Genomic DNA, 16,973 nt, shown 5'->3' with positions numbered 1-16,973 from the left:
GCCCCAGAGCCCTGGTCGTTGCAGTACTGTGGCTCCGCCACTATGGGGAGCCATGGTACGTCTGCTGGCACTGAAGGCGTTCATCTGACCAGGTATCACAGACACCAATACATTTCACAGCCGGGCCTCCAGGGGGAGCTAAGGGTTCTATTCATTAGGCCACTCCTCACATACTGGTAAAACTGGGGGTCAGGCAGGAAGTTAGTTAGAGAAAGCTGACTGGATGGGAACCGGGCAACACCTTGTGGCAGAGGGTGTTGTGGGGGAAGATTCGGTAGGGTCCCTGTCAGGGGTGGGATCCTGACAGAGGCTTGGCAACTAGAGCGAACGTAAAGGGACCATGCCTGCACAGTATAGCGGCGGTGCCCGAGAAGGGATTGGAAGCGAGATAGATTGTGCTGAGTGAGAAACGAGATCAAAGCAACAAGGAGAATACCAGTAGGGGTCGTGCTGTAAGACCGAGGCAACATCCTACTGAGGCGCAACAACCGGTGGCCGGAACGCCGAAGGAAGTATTTCTACATAGAGCTTCAGGCAATACTTCGAACCTACGGCAGGACAGTCAGTCTCAGGCGGGCTGTCTCACCTAAATCACCTATGCAGTCTTGGGGGGCAACTTGTGGAGAGGGGCGACTCTAGGGTCCCGGAAGAGCTCCGAGCCTACCCGTCATACGGGTGCCGTCCTAACCAGAGCATCGGGAGGGACGGAGGATTAGCAGAACATCATCTAATTGAGTTGTGAGGGAACTTAAGAAACAGACACAACAGTTGTGGGGTACTTTCCGTAAGCACAGCAGGGAAGGACCGCAACACATAGCGCTAGAAGGAAGGCACAGATTTCCACCGATAAAGAGAACTCTGGAGGTGCCATTGGACCGGCCGGACTTGCGCAGCCTGGTTGTCTAGATTCCGGACTGAGGACCCAGAGATCTTCAGTAAAGAGGTAAAGAGACTGCAACCTGGTGTCCTCGTTATTTACCGCGACCTGCACCCCACAACTGCACCACTATCATCACTCACTGCACCGGACGTCCCCCACTGACCGGCAGGGCCACGGACCGGGTCTAGCCACCGTGACAACCCCAGAGCAGAGACTCAGAGGCCCGGTACCGGGTACCCCTCAGCCCAGCGGCGGTGTGGGGGCACTCCACATGCGCCAATCTCCTTGCACTTTGGAGTTGGCGGGGGATGCCAAGGGGTCTGTTGAGGACAATAGGAACCATACCGCATGGGACCTTCTGCTGGCATCCTCTTATAGCCCAATTTGTCCTATGAAAATTGTAGATATGGTAGTGCCTTTCACCAATGATACCAGACAAATTCAGCTAGACAGACCCCCGCAACCTCGGGGTGCTGCTTAAGAAACTTGTCCAACTCTCTCCTGTTACCCCACAACGCACTACGGCTCATTATTATGGACGTACATGTGCTGACATATGGTGTTTCCATAAAGGGGTTGTAAAAAAAAAATCTACATTTATCACCTATCGACAGAATAGGCAATAGGTTTCTGATCACTGGGACCTCAGCCAAGTACAAGAACAGGGGTCCGTGTCCCCCCCATTACCCCAGCAATGTGTGTGTAACAAGCACACACAGGGCCCCTTCACTTAATATCTATCTAGCTAATAAATATAACCTAGTCCTAATGTAAATTCAGGGAAACCCTCAATAAAGAATAATGAAAAACCTTTTAAATCTATTTTTTGTCCTGTAATTTTGCCTAAAAATCATTATTTTCAATATGGAGTATCAAAGTATTTTGTATTGTTTGGCTTCTACAGCCTCTATGTAACACAGTACATAACTCATAACTCACTACAGTTCATTATGCACTGTGATACTTAGAGGCTGTAGAAACCAAACAGCCTAAAATGCTTCATGAAACCCTATTCTAAAAAGTAATTTTTTTAACCAAGCGTATGAACAATTCTAGAAAAAAAAATGTCATGAAGACTACTGTGTGCCTCTTTATAAGATCAAAGGCACATGCATGTATAGCAGGGGGACCACAGATCTTTATGAGCATTGTACTTCGTATGATCCAGCCCTTGAATATGGAGTGTGCAGGAGGTCTAAATTCTTACGAATGGAAGTGATGGCGAGGTAGACAGACGCCATTGTAACGGGAGTAAACAATTACCGTAGATTACTGACGCTCCAATCAGATAGTTTTGATGTGGGGTGTCTTCATTTTGCATCAACTAATTTGAGTAAAACTGAAGCTCTTGTAATGAAAGTTATATTATTAACCTTACTTTCATGTTATGGGTTCATTGCTACCATAGCTGGTCCCCATACAGTCTGCAATATTGGCGGCAGCATATCCCCGCTTCTATAAGGGCATGTGCTGCCAACAATCAATGCCTTTCATGCCCGCGTGCCGACTTGTCAGCTGAATGCAGGACACGTTTACACAGGCGATGGTTGGGAATGTGCGTTGTAATGAAAGTCTGCCTGTATCAAAAGGTCCTTAGATGGGGACAAAGGGTTAACATAAGGAATGACGGCAAATGTCTGAATACTATATTATTTGTATGACACGGCAAGACTCACGTGTAAGAAGCGTCGGAGATGGGAAATGTTGTATCCCAGTAAGTAAAGCTGTTGCGCATGTTAAGTCATACAAAAAAAATAAAAAATTTAGAAAATATATTTTTTTATATTTTTGTTAATTAATTAATAATAATAATAAAATGATTACATAAAAATTGGTAGAGTAACAGAAAGGAAATGTTTCCCCATGATGAAGCAAGGCGAAACGTTCGTCAGGATGTGTCAACCCCACATTGTCCAAATTGTGTTTTGGTAGAGTGTAAGGGTATGTGCAGGCGTTAAGTATTTGGTGCAGAAATGTAAGCACCCAGTGGCGTAACTTGAAACTCATGGGCCCTGATGCGAAAGCTCCAACGGGGCCCCCAAATATTTTAAATCTTTAATAGCAATAGTCTTTTTATATAGGCCAAAGGGAATTTTAGGGCCCCCTAGGCTCCAGGGCCCGGGTGCGATTGCAATAATCTTTATTTTTATATAGCGCTAACATATTTCACAGTGCTTTACAGTTTGCACACATTATCTATTATTATATATGTTAAATGGGTTGTCCGAAATTTGAAAAAAGCCGCTGCTTATTATTTTTCCCAATAAACATCCCTACAATTGTCGCTGGACCGTGCTTAATTATTGCAGCTCCATTCACTTGTATAGGGTTGAGATGCAATGCCAGACACAATCTCCAGAAAGGAGCGACACGGTTTCTGAGAGAAAAAAAAAAAGTTTAATATATAAAAAGTAATCAATCATCCATTCTTCACAGGCAGCAATTAATTAGGGTGTGCGCAATATTCAGAATTACGCTGTCTGACCAGTCGCTACGGCTCTGGCACTGCAGGGGTTAATTCTAGGCTGTGATATCTTATCATTATTCTATTGATGTCCCAACTGGAGGAAAAGATTATTACATTCATATATCAGATGTATCAGAGCAGATCGGAACAAAATAGAGGCTCATATGGGACTCTTCACATTGTCACCCCACCGCCGGGCTGCAGAATAGAGGCTGTGGGATGTAGAGGGGGAAGGTACAAGTGCGAGGGTCTTCTGCAATAAAACTGGTTATTATAACCCATTAACTCATTCAGGCAATATAGCACCCGGAGCCGCTGTGCTGAGATTATACGGCGAGCTCCAGGGCTGTACTTTGGGGGAATCTGAATCCAGAAATACTCTGCAATGTGAATGGCGCCTTATAGGACGGAGCACAGGAAGGCCACCTGCAGGTAGCCAGAGATTAAGAATTGTCAGACCCTCAGAATGCTCCAAGACTCCCCCAAAAACATGCACATTTGGATCATGCAGGGGAGATAAGCTGCTGCCAGACAACTTTATAGCCACTTATCTCTTAAGAAAAGGATTGGACATGTAAATGTGACATGCCCCATCTTGGTTCAGGAAGCTGATCTATCTGACAGATCCTATGACTGGTGGCCATACAAAGTACCTATGGACATAGATGGAGGATAGGTGTGTAATTGGTGGGGTCCTACCACAGTTTGGGGTCCTACCACAGTTTAGGGCAGTGGTGGCGAACCTATGACACGCGTGTCAGTGCTGACACGCGTAGTCATTTTCAGTGACACGCCGGCCGCGGCCCCATAGAAATTGCTTCTTTCCCAGGGTCTGAAGGAGAGGAAACTCTCCTTCAGGCCCTGGGATCCATATTAAATGTGTAAAAGAAAGAATTAAAATAAAAAATATTGCTATACTCACCTCTCCGACGCAGCCTGGACCTCACCGAGGGAACCGGCAGCGTTCTTTGCTTAAAATGCGCGCGTTTACTTCCTTCCGTGACGTCACGGCTTGTGATTGGTCGCGTGCCGCCCATGTGGCCGCGACGCGACCAATCACAGCAAGCCGTGACGTAATTTTCAGGTCCTCAATGCCTAATCTAGGCATTCAGGATTTTAAAATTACGTTCCGGCTTGTGATTGGTCGCGTCGCGGTCACATGGGCGGCACGCGACCAATCACAAGCCGTGACGTCACAGGAGGCAGGAGACGCGCGCATTTTAAAATTACGTCACGGCTTGTGATTGGTTGCGTGCCGCCCATGTGACCGCGACGCGACCAATCACAGCAAGCCGTGACGTAATTTCAGGTCCTGAATGCCTAATTCTGCATTGAGGACCTGAAAATTACGTCACGGCTTACTGTGATTGGTTGCGTCGCGGCCACATGGGCGGCACGCGACCAATCACAAGCCGTGACGTCACGGAAGGAAGTAAACGCGCGCATTTTAAGCAAAGAACGCTGCCGGTTCCCTCGGTGAGGTCCAGGCTGCGTCGGAGAGGTGAGTATAGCGATATTTTTTATTTTAATTCTCTCTTTTACACATTTTTACATTAATGTTGTTTTGATACCGATACCCGATACCACAAAAGTATCGGATCTCGGTATCGGAATTCCGATACCCGCAATATCGGCCGATACCCGATACTTGCGGTATCGGAATGCTCAACACTAATGGCATCCGATCCGATTTTTTATCGGATCGGATGCCATGCAGGAGGTCTGTGGGTCCAAACAACAGAGCTCCGGTGCAGAGCGTCTAGGCCTGGGACTTCCGGTAGGCCAGGCGCAGCTCCCGGAAGTCCCAGGCCTCTGCGTCGGATCTGTGTTGTTTGGGCGACATTGCGCTGCTCCCTGCTGCGCCGACCAGAAGTCCCAGGCTGCACTTCTGAGGCCTGAGGAGATAGCTGTCCGGAGGCCCTGTGATTGCTGTCTGCAGGCAGCAACCATCATCATTCTGTGAACTGTGGGGTGTCATTGGCCATTACTAAGATAAGTGAGGGGGAGGCTGGAAGAGGCCTGTGCTATGGGTGCCGTTTCCCGCCATTAGGAACGCCATCTTGCAGTACAGACTCCATTTCACCACCATTACTGTTTGTGGTGCATCCTTATTAACCCCTATTTCTGCTAATTGCCTGCAGGGCTAACTATAAATCTTCTCTCATGGAGAAGCCACAAAATAAGAAACCAAAGTTGAGTAAAGGGAGTGGTAGTAGCAGTAGCCGACCCTTTCAAGAGTCATGGACTGAGATGTACGGCATTATAGAAAAAAATGGCAGATCATTTTGCGTTCTATGTAGTGAAACGGTAGTAAGCAGAACGTGGAATGTAAATAGACATTTTGAAACTAATCATTCCCAGCTCTTGAAAAAAAGTGAGGATGAAAGGAAGGAATACATTTCCAGGCAGCTACACCTTCATAAGAGCCAATCTAATTCCATCCTTAAATTTGTAAAAAGCTCTACAAATTTAACATCTGCAAGTCTGAGCATTGCTCACTCCATAGCTCAGCATGGAAAAGCACTCAGTGAGGGAGAATTTATTAAAGAAACTCTCTTAAGATGTGCACCAGTTCTGTTTCATGATATGCAGAATAAAGATGCAATTATTAAGAGAATATCTGAGTTACCACTGAGTAGAAATATCATAAAAGACCGAATAATGAGACTGAACACAAACGTACAACATCAATTAAAGAGAGACATAAGTAATTGTAAATATTTTTCGATCTCTCTTGACGAAACTACTGATGTCACATCACATGCTCAGTTGGCCATTATTGGTCGATATTCTGATGGTCTCACAATGAGAGAAGAGTTGATACAGTTAGTATCAGTGCCAACAAGTACATCAGGAAGTGAAATATGTAAGGTTGTTATGCAAACATTCTGTGACCTAAGCATTGATATTTCTAAAGTTGTGTCAGTGACGACAGATGGGGCACCAAACATGGTGGGGAAAAAAGTCGGATTTGTTAAATTGTTTACGGAAGGTATTGGACATCCGATTGTGCCTTTTCATTGTATTATCCATCAGGAGGCTTTATGTGCCAAAGCAGGATTCACTGACTTAAACGACTTAATGTCAGTTGTTACAAAAATCGTTAATTTAATAGCTGCTCGCCCCCTTCGCAAGCGAGAATTTTCTGCACTTTTACTGGAGGTTGATTCCACCTACAGTGGACTGCTGATGAACAATAATGTAAGATGGCTGAGCCGAGGCAAAGTTCTTGAGCGCTTTGTGGAGTGCTTTGAAGAAATTAAGGTATTTCTTGAGGATAAGGATCTGGGAAACTTTCCTCAGCTCTATGATTCTACGTGGGTCAACAACCTGATGTTTTTTACAGATCTCTCTGTTCATATTAATGAACTGAACTTAAAGCTACAAGGTTTTGGCAAAAGTATTGACGTTATGTTTGGATACATAAAAGCTTTTGAAAGTAAACTTAAAATTTTCAAGCGAGATGTAGAAACTAAAACTTATAAGTATTTTCCTCGAGTAACAACGTATTTTGAGAAGGCCAGTGCAGCTGTACAAAATGAAATGGAACCCTTGCATATACAGTACCAGTATGTTTTAGACTCGTTACTTGACCAGTTCAGTGATAGATTTCATCAATTTAGAAGCCTAGAACAGACCATGAAAATAATTAAGTATCCTGATGTAGTAGTCTACAGTAGTTTGGAATTAAATGGTTTCCAGTGGATACAAATTGATGATTTGGAGATGCAACTTGCAGAATTTCAGGACAGCATCTGGGCTCAGGTGTTTGTTGACTTGAGGTCAAAGCTTGAGAATCTAGAAAGGTGCCGCTTGGAGAATCAAGAGGAGTGCCACTATGAACAGGAAATTTGGAGTGCCTGGAATAGGTTACCAGACACTTTTAGCACCCTGAAAAATATAGCAATGGCTTTACTCACTATTTTTCCCTCTACCTACTTTTGTGAGACCTTATTCTCAGCATTAAATAATATCACAACCAACAAAAGAAACAGATTGACAGATGAACTTAGTAGCGCTTGCTTGGGCTTGAAGTGTACAAAATACCAACCTTCAATTGAACATTTAGCTAGTGAAATTCAGCAACAAAAAAGTCACTAAATTTAGTGATGGCGAACCTGTGGCAGTCCAGCTGTTGCAAAACTACAATTCCCATCATGCCTGGCCATTCCAAGCAAAAGCTTTGGCTGTGAAGACATGATGGGAATTGTAGTTTTGCAACAGCTGGAATGCCACAGGTTCGCCATCGCAAGAATTCCCCCTCCCCCTCACTTATCTTAGTTCACGGCACCCCACACAAGTTAAATAATAGCAAGACCAACAAAAGAAACCAACTGACAGATGAACAAAGAAGTCACTAAGCAGGTAAGTTAAATAATTATACATATTTGTTATTTAAACTATACATGTCGCAAAATTATGTTTTTTTATCAAGGTGACACACCACCCAAGTTATGCTCGGTTTTTTGGCGAATTTTGACACACCAAGCTCAAAAGGTTGCCCATCACTGGTTTAGGGTCCTCTGTGTGAACGGAGTTGCAGTGCACCGCTGTTTCTGACAGTCCCACAACCCTTAAATTCCGTGGTAATGTGCATGCTCGACCACCACTCCATTCACACAGGGACCCCAGGTCCGATCTTGGAACAAGTGGTGGTCACTTTTGGACCCTGTACACTATGTGCAGATTATCACAGCATAGGAATATAGTGGTATACATGATTTAATGACTCCAGTTATATAAAAAAAGGAAAAAGGGACATTTGGGGGGGGGGTTGGTCCTCCGTATAAGGCCTCATTCAGACGTCATATTTTTGCATGCAGTAGAAATCCGTGTTTTTCACAGATAGGATTCATACCTGTGCTACTCTATGGGGGGGGGGGGCGGTGCACATGACCGATTTTTTCCTTGGTCTGAGTGGTCAGTGAAAGTAGAGACATGTCCAATTTTGATCCAAGAATCAGATCAATGTCAGCCACACAAGTCAATGGGTGAGTGAAAAAAAAAATTCGAACAGCCCTCGGATGACATGGATAGTCACGGAGTGTCAGAGAGGAGAAGGTGACAAATTGTTTTTTTGAAATTTCTCCACGGATGAAAAAATCAGATGACACTCGCAGCACAATAATAGATCGGATTGTCTTAAACGCAAAAAAAATCAGACATCTGAATGAGGACTAAGAAAGAGCAAACAATGTTCCTGTACAGCTGAAAAAAGGTAAAAAGATGCACAGCACCCCGATATAGCATAGCACCCCGATATAGTATAACACCCCGATATACCATAGCCCCGAATATAGCATAGCACCCCGATATAGCATAGCCCCTGATATAGCCTAGCACTCCAATATAGCATAGCACCCCGATCTACCATAGCCCCGAATATAGCCTAGCACCCCGATATAGCATAGCACCCCAATCTACCATAGCCCCGAACATAGCCTAGCACCCCGATATAGCATAGCACCCCGATCTACCATAGCCCCTGATATAGCCTAGCACTCCGATATAGCATAGCACCCCGATATAGAATAGCACCTCGATCTACCATAGCCCTGAATATAGCATAGCACCCCGATATAGCATAGCACCCCGATCTACCATAGCCCCGATATAGCATAGCACTCCGATATAGCATAGCACTCCGATATAGCATAGCATCCCGATATAGCATAGCACCCCGATCTACCATAGCCCCGAATATAGCATAGCACCCCGATATAGCATAGCACCCGATCTACCATAGCCCCTGATATAGCATGGCACTCCGATATAGCATAGCACCCCAATATAGCATAGCACCGCGATATGGCATAGCACCCTGATATAGCATAACACTGCAATATAGCATAGCACCCCGATATACCATAGCACCCCGATATAGCATAGCACCCCGATATAGCATAGCACCTTGATCTAGCCTGAAGGAAAATACAGAGCCCTATGGATACACGTGACGTGGTCCTAGAATATACAGCAAAAATAGGGTCCTACACATCGATACCTGCGTATAAAAACGGGACATGGACAACCTAAAAAAAAAGCCCTAGGCACACGGTCATCATAACCAGGGGTCTCCAGCCAGCAGAACGTCACTCACTGCAGGGGGCTCAGCTCCGGGCACTACATGGTGCCCCTACAGAAGGGTTCATTCACACATATGTGGTTAGTTGCAAATATTCCCACCACTGTCCCAATGATCCTAAATAGGGATAGGGCTTACTGCAGCAGGGGTTTCCAGGGGGCACAGACCCTCCGGAACGATGATGACTTCTGCTACTCACCTGACAAACAACTCATAGCATGGACAACAAGTGACGCCTAAGTCCTCTGTGGTGGGACGCTGCTGACCCCGCACATCAGCTGCTGACCCCACACATCAGCTGCTGACCCTGCACATCAGCCGCTGACCCCGCACATCAGCTGCTGACCCCGCACATCAGCTGCTGACCCCGCACATCAGCTGCTGACCCCGCACATCAGGTGACACATATACAGTAATGAATGAGCCCGACCCTGAACCAGGGCTAAAGATGAGGGTCCTAGGCTGATACCGGACCCACCACACCACACAACCTCCTATAATGCACACACAACTACAGTACACAATAAATCAGAAATATCATCCCCGATACATGGCAGATTATCAGACAATCTGGATTATCAGATGAATAAGGAAACATTCTTGATGATGTCTGGAATATGATGGCAATATGGAAGTAATGTAAATAAACCCCAGCAACTACTAATAAAATGCATTGATAAGGGCGACGTTCACATGCTGCAGAGCAATAAAACGGACGCGATTTCCAAAAAGTGCAAAAAAAGCCAAAACAAAATGCAACATGTAAATGCATCTAAAGCATTCAGCTAATGGTGATCTGCGCTCAGTCCTCAGGAGCGGTCCAGGTGATTCTGCTGCTCTGGTCCATCAGATGCCGGATAATCTGCAGCCTGGCTCCTGTGCAGACCGCTGGGCTCTGCACAGTGCACGGTGTAGCAGAAGCAGAGCCCTCCACTGAGCACAGCACACAGCAGCAATGCTCTGGGAAGTTGTGAGCATGTAATATACAGCAGACCACCCCCTTAATCCCCCCAACCACAGACACAAGTTACCTGTGAGAGCATCTCCCCCTGCTTCATGCGATAATAAATGCTTCCACACCCTGGTGCCGGCACAGAGGAGGCACAGAGGAGGCACAGAGGAGGAAGAGCAGCAGCTGCATCCCCGGCATCTGCCCGGCTATAGCGGCCCCTGGAATAAAGCAGCAGACCACGCCCACCGCACGTCAATCAGGACCAGCCCTCCCCGCTACTACTGCTACCGTAATGCACGCAAGCCCTACCGTAATGGACGCAGTAGCCGCGCAGAGTGGGCTGCAGAGGGGGCGCTGCTTATCTGCAGGAAGTTTAGAAAGACTTCATTCTGGGGAACTAATGATGAACTGCATGAAGAAAGAGCCCTCAGACTGTACTGCTGAGCAAGGAGTCATGCTGGTATGTTCACACAGAGTTACTTTTAAAAATTGATTTTGGAGCAGATTCTGCTGAATATCCACAAAAGAACTTCTTCAAATGCTGTGTGAATAAGCTTCCTATTAATATCGATGGGAAAACATGTCAGGGTGTGTGCACACGGCGACTTTTTCTGTGCCCCATAAAGATAATATAATATCCTGTAATGTCAAAACGTTGCTGTGCACAGGCCCCATCTTATGTCACTTATAAGCGCTTCTGGGTTTGAAAACTCTTAAGGGTATGTGTCCACGTGCAGGAAACGCTGCGTGTTTGACGCTGCGCAGAGCCGCAGCGTCAAACACGCAGCGTCCAGATGTTACAGCATAGTGGAGGGGATTTTATCAAATCCCGTCTCCACTATGCATGGTAACAGGCACCCGGCGGCCCTGCGATTCTGGACATGCTGCACGTCTTTTTAGATCGCAGCATGTCCGTTTACCTTGCGGCGACGCTGCGCCGCAAGGTATATCACAGCGCCCTATGTGTGGGGTGCGATGATGCCGGATGTGTGCAATGAACACATCCGGCATCATCATGTCACAGAAGGGGGAGGGCTTAGGGCGGAGCCGGTTTGCCGCTCCGTCCATACCGCCGGCCATCCTGAAGGTGGACACATACCCTAAGGGTACGTGTCCACGTTCAGGTTTGCTTCAGGCTTTGGTCAGGATTTTATGCAGGTAAAATCCTGACCAAAAATGCACCTAAGGTCACTGGCAGGTTACCTGCGGTGTTCCTGCGTGTTTTGCTCATTGTAGCAACATGCTGCGTTCTGAAAAAACGCAACGCATGTGCGTTTTTGCGGGAAAAACGCATGCGTTTTTTCCTGCACAGTGGAGATGGGATTTCATTAAATCCCCTCCACTATGCTGTAACATCTGGACGCTGCGTTTTTGACGCTGCGGCTCAACGCTGCGTCAAAAACGCAGCGTTTCCTGAACGTGGACACATACCCTAAGGGTATGTGTCCACGTTCAGGATAGCATCAGGATTTGGTAAGGATTTTATGCAGGTAAAATCCTGACCAAATCTGCACCTGAGGTTACTGGCAGGTCACCTGCGTTGTCCTTGAGTTTTTTCTGCAATGTAAGGACATGCTGCGTTCTTAAAAGACGCAACGCATGTCCGTTTCCGCAGGTATGCCACATGCGTCTTTTAATGCATAGTGGAGACGGTATTTCATTAAATCCCCTCCACTATGCTGTAACATCTGGACGCTGCGTGTTTGACGCACAGCGTTTCCTGTACGTGGAAACATACCCAAAGGATATGTGCACACGATGCGGAAAACGCTGCAGATCTGCAGCATTTCCGCAGCTGCGTGTCCGCAGCAGTTTCCCATGAGTTTACAGTACAATGTAAACCTATGGGAAACAAAAAACGCAGTGCACATGCTGCGGAAAAAACGCGGGGAAACGCAGCGGTTTATGCAGCGCCCCAGAGTCCTGGTCGTTGCAGTACTGTGGCTCCGCCACTATGGGGAGCTATGGTGCGTCTGATGGCACTGAAGGAGTTCATCTGATCAGGTATCACAGACACCAATACATTTCACAGCTGGGCCTCCGGGGGGAGCTAAGGGTGCTATTCATTAGGCCACTCCCCACCATAGTGGGTAAACTGGGGGTCAGGCAGGAAGTTAGATCAGAAAGCTGACTGGGTTGGAACCAGGCAACACCTTGTGGCAGAGGTTGTTGTGGGGGAAGATACAGTAGGGTCTCTGTCAGGGGTGGGATCCTGACAGAGGCTTGGCAACAAGAAAGAACGTAACGGGACCGTGCCTGCTCAGCATAGCGGCGGTGCCCAAGGAAGGATTAGAAGCGAGATAGATTGTGCTGAGTGAGAAACGAGATCACGCAAAGGAGAAATACCAGTAGGAGTCGTGCTGTAAGACCGAAGCAACATCCTACTGAGGCGCACTACCGGTGGCCGGAACGCCGAGGGAGTAGAATAATATTCAGCTTCAAGCAATACTCCAAACCGCGGCAGGACAGTCAGTCTAAGGCGGGCTGTCTAACACATATCACCTATGCAGTCTTGGGGGGCAACTTGTGGAGAGGGGCGACTCTAGGGTCCCGGAAGAGCTCCGAGCCTACCCGTCAAACGGGTGCCGTCCCAACCAGAACATCAGGGAGGGACGGAGGATTAGCAGAACATCATCTAATCGAGTTGTGAGGGAACATCAGAAACAGACACAACAGTTGTGGGGTACTTTCCGTAAGCACAGCAGGGAAGGACCACAACACATAGCGCTAGTAGGAAGGCACCGATTTCCACCTGTGAAGAGAACTCTGGAGGTGCCATTGGACCGGCCGGACTTGCGCAGCCTGGTGAACCGTGTTCCGGACTGAGGACCCAGAGATCTTCAGTAAAGAGGTAAAGAGACTGCAACCTGGTGTCCTCGTTATTTACTGCACCGCACCACCACAGCATCCCCACCATCATCCACACCTATTATTCACTGTGCGCCCCACGGCAGGGTCACGGACCGGGGCCTAGCCACCGTGACGACCCCAGAGCAGAGACTCAGAGGCCCGGTACCGGGTACCCCTCGGCCCTGCGGCAGTGGGGGCGCTACAACTTGGCGTCACGAACAGGATCTACTTAAGCCTGAAGAATCAGGTCATGTGTGCCTTGGAACTGTGATTTACTGTGCTTGGACTGTACTTTATTGCAAGGACTGTGCTGCGCCATTTGCCGCCAAAATCCGCCGCCATTGCAGCGCTGAGGAGAGCGGAGGGAGAGGAGAGGGGCGTGAAGTGGGCGTAGGCAAGCTGGAGAGCGCGAACAGCAATGGCCGCCCAGTCTAAATATTTCTGCACCGTGAGGACGTGTCCGTCAGCAGCAGAGATCCGCCTCCTAATCCTCAATGGAGGGCGGAGACCGAGAAGACGACACCGCCCACGAAAGAGAGTGCGGGAAAAAGACCAGGAAGTGACCCACGTGGAGGACGCTATGGCCAGCAGCTCCGAACCCGACAGTGGGGTTGAAGTGGAAGTCTCCCCCAGCTACCCGGATGAGCCCAGCAGCCTGTTCTCCGTGGACAGCACTGAATTTCTGCGGGTTGAGATGGAGAGCCCGATCAGCCAACTCCTCCAACTGAGCATGAAGGCCCAGGCTCCGCACCAGGCAGCGCCGGAAGAAGGTCCTCAGGCGTCGGATCCTGCACCGTCACTGGAGCAACCGCTGGGACCCTCGTCGACACCGCCGGAAGAACCCGCCGCGGAGGAGGAACCTGCATCGGCTGGTGAGTCCGCCGACCCCGTCCCACTGGCCGAGGGTTTGCTGGTGGGTCCCGTAGCAGCACCACCTATCCCGGGAACCCATAGACTCCAGCGCCTGTTACCATGGGAGGAAGCCACGGGCATGGAACACCGTATGCGAGCCCCAATCACCCCTACTCCCTTGCTGTGTGAGGTCCACGCGGAGCGCACAGTGTGCCGCTGGGTGAACCCCGGATCCAATCTTATGGGGTTCCCCGGGGTAGAGACCCAAGAAGGGGAGATGGTACAGGCCCTAAGCTGGGAGGAATATCGGGTCCAGCTAGAACAACAGTGGAAAGAGGAGGAGAAGACTCACCAGGCCGGGCGGGAGGCTCACCATCAAAAAGACTTGGCGGTCAAGGACCGGGCCCGCAAGGACCCCACCACTCACCAGGCCCCGCGCAGGCAGGGCATTGTAGTTGACTTTAAGCTCCGTGGAGGCTGGGGCTTCATTAAAGAGCCGGGATTATACGCAGAGATCTTTGTCAACCGCCGGGATGTCGAGTCTCATCTTAGAGAGGGCCACCCTGACCGGGACCTCTACCCGGGGGACAGTGTTACCTACACCAGGCACCTTGGTGAGAAGGGGTGGTTTGCTTTAAACGTGTACAAGAGGAAGCCGACGGAATCCCCGACCAAGGTGCCCGCAAAACCGTCCCCTGTGGCCAAGGTGCTGCCTTGTGGTTGGCCCACGACCACCACCCAGACCACCGTGGTCACTCCCGCTTGTACACTGGTGAAGACCACGACCTGCAGCATTACTACCACCACCGCTGTGGTGGCTAAGGAGGCGCTTCCCCAGGTGACCAGTGGTCCTGCTGTGCCAGAGCGGAAGACGGTGGGTACGCAGACCCCCAGATGGGACAACACTCCCCCTTATGCAGTACCAGGTGGTGCGCAGTATCCTGCGGGGTTGCCTCCACCGGTGCTGCCGCCTGCGTGGTTCCAATAAGAAAGACACTGCATTGTATGTAAATAGTTAACTGTGTCCTGATTTTTGCTGTTGAACCCGTCCAGGGTTAACTCTTAAGGGGATCCTTCTGTGGACCTGGGATCCCTATTGTTTTGTTTTCTTGTTTGTTTTCCAAGTTTTTGCACAAAGTTTACAGAACTGCTGAAATCATGAACAGTGCATGATCCGAACTTCTTGTACATAGTTTGCACCTTATTAAAGGCGCTCCCTACTGGTTTTACTTAAAGAAGGACTCTTTGTGAAGATACCACACTGGAACCTTTGCTGAGTATGGACTGGTAGCTTGAGAAGGCGTGCTACCTCATAAAGACTTGGTCCCCTCTTAAAGGGGATGTTCATTTGTTGCGCTTAAACCGTGGTATTGCTTTAAGATTGGAAGCAATAATGTCTTGACCAAAGAAAGTGATGATAATGTTTACATGAGAAAGTTATATGTATTTAACTAGTTAATTGTGAAGAAATAGTGATGATGTTCTCTGAGAAGAAAAAGGTGAAAGATAGAAGAAGGATGCAGTGGGCCCGTAGGGATAGACGTGGTGTCCAGCATGCATGATAGAAAGAAAGATAATGAGAAGGCTTAATGTTCAATAGAAAATGTTTTGATAAAGCGCCATGGAATAAATGGCGCTATAAAAATGAATAATAATAATAATAATAATAATGCTGAAAGATAGTTAGGATAGAAGGTAAACCCTGAGTCCTCATAGGAGTCATGTAGAGATGGCTCAGTGCTCTTAAACTGCAAGTAATGTTCTATACTGTGTATAGTAGTTGAAAAGGCAGTAGGCCCTGGCTGAACGGGGCGGTCCTGTAACAGAAAGGAGAGGCAGAAGGTCTGGTGCCGATAGGACAGGCGGTCCTGCAGATCTAAAGAAGGAGAATGAAAAGTTAAATTACCTTATAATGTGATTATAGGAAGGTCTTTAGTGGATTCAGAGTGTATGTCCTTAAAGGCAATGTTAAATTATTGTTCAACAATTTTGCACTTAGTAGAATACCCGGTTGGGTAACAGGAGTTATTTATAGCCTGTAATTTATAATGTTAACCATGTTTGTAACGTTCAAGTGTCCTTACCTCCCATAAAGGGAAGCCTGTTCAAGTATACTTATTGTTATTGCACTCAACAAAACTGTATGTCTTTTTGCTAACTTGTATTGTTGTTTTCTTCCCAGTCCCGGAGTACTGTGTTTAACCAGGGGGGAGTGCAGCGCCCCAGAGTCCTGGTCGTTGCAGTACTGTGGCTCCGCCACTATGGGGAGCTATGGTGCGTCTGATGGCACTGAAGGAGTTCATCTGATCAGGTATCACAGACACCAATACATTTCACAGCTGGGCCTCCGGGGGGAGCTAAGGGTGCTATTCATTAGGCCACTCCCCACCATAGTGGGTAAACTGGGGGTCAGGCAGGAAGTTAGATCAGAAAGCTGACTGGGTTGGAACCAGGCAACACCTTGTGGCAGAGGGTGTTGTGGGGGAAGATACAGTAGGGTCTCTGTCAGGGGTGGGATCCTGACAGAGGCTTGGCAACAAGAAAGAACGTAACGGGACCGTGCCTGCTCCGGGTAGCGGCAGTCCCCAAGAAAGGATTAGAAGCGAGATAGATTGTGCTGAGTGAGAAACGAGATCACGCAAAGGAGAAATACCAGTAGGAGTCGTGCTGTAAGACCGAAGCAACATCCTACTGAGGCGCACTACCGGTGGCCGGAACGCCGAGGGAGTAGAATAATATTCAGCTTCAAGCAATACTCCAAACCGCGGCAGGATAGTCAGTCTAAGGCGGGCTGTCTAACACATATCACCTATGCAGTCTTGGGGGGCAACTTGTGGAGAGGGGCGACTCTAGGGTCCCGGAAGAGCTCCGAGCCTACCCGTCAAAC

The 16,973-nt window shown here is 48.1% G+C and overlaps 1 protein-coding gene across 1 annotated transcript in view; it reads right to left on the bottom strand.

Moving 5' to 3' along the window:
• CHST15 (carbohydrate sulfotransferase 15) overlaps window positions 1-10,609 on the bottom strand; it is a 72,447-nt gene extending 61,838 nt beyond the window's left edge. Inside the window, exon 1 of the mRNA XM_077257054.1 lies at window positions 10,464-10,609. The gene's annotated coding sequence lies outside the window, so the exon portion shown is untranslated. The remainder of the gene's footprint in view (window positions 1-10,463) is intronic.
• Between the last annotated feature and the right edge of the window lie 6,364 nt (window positions 10,610-16,973).

Source organism: Ranitomeya variabilis, chromosome 4, assembly GCF_051348905.1.
Source record: "Ranitomeya variabilis isolate aRanVar5 chromosome 4, aRanVar5.hap1, whole genome shotgun sequence".
Classification (NCBI taxonomy): Eukaryota; Metazoa; Chordata; class Amphibia; order Anura; family Dendrobatidae; genus Ranitomeya; species Ranitomeya variabilis.
Note: the sequence above shows the minus strand (reverse complement) of the source record. Positions and strands in the feature narration are given on the sequence as shown.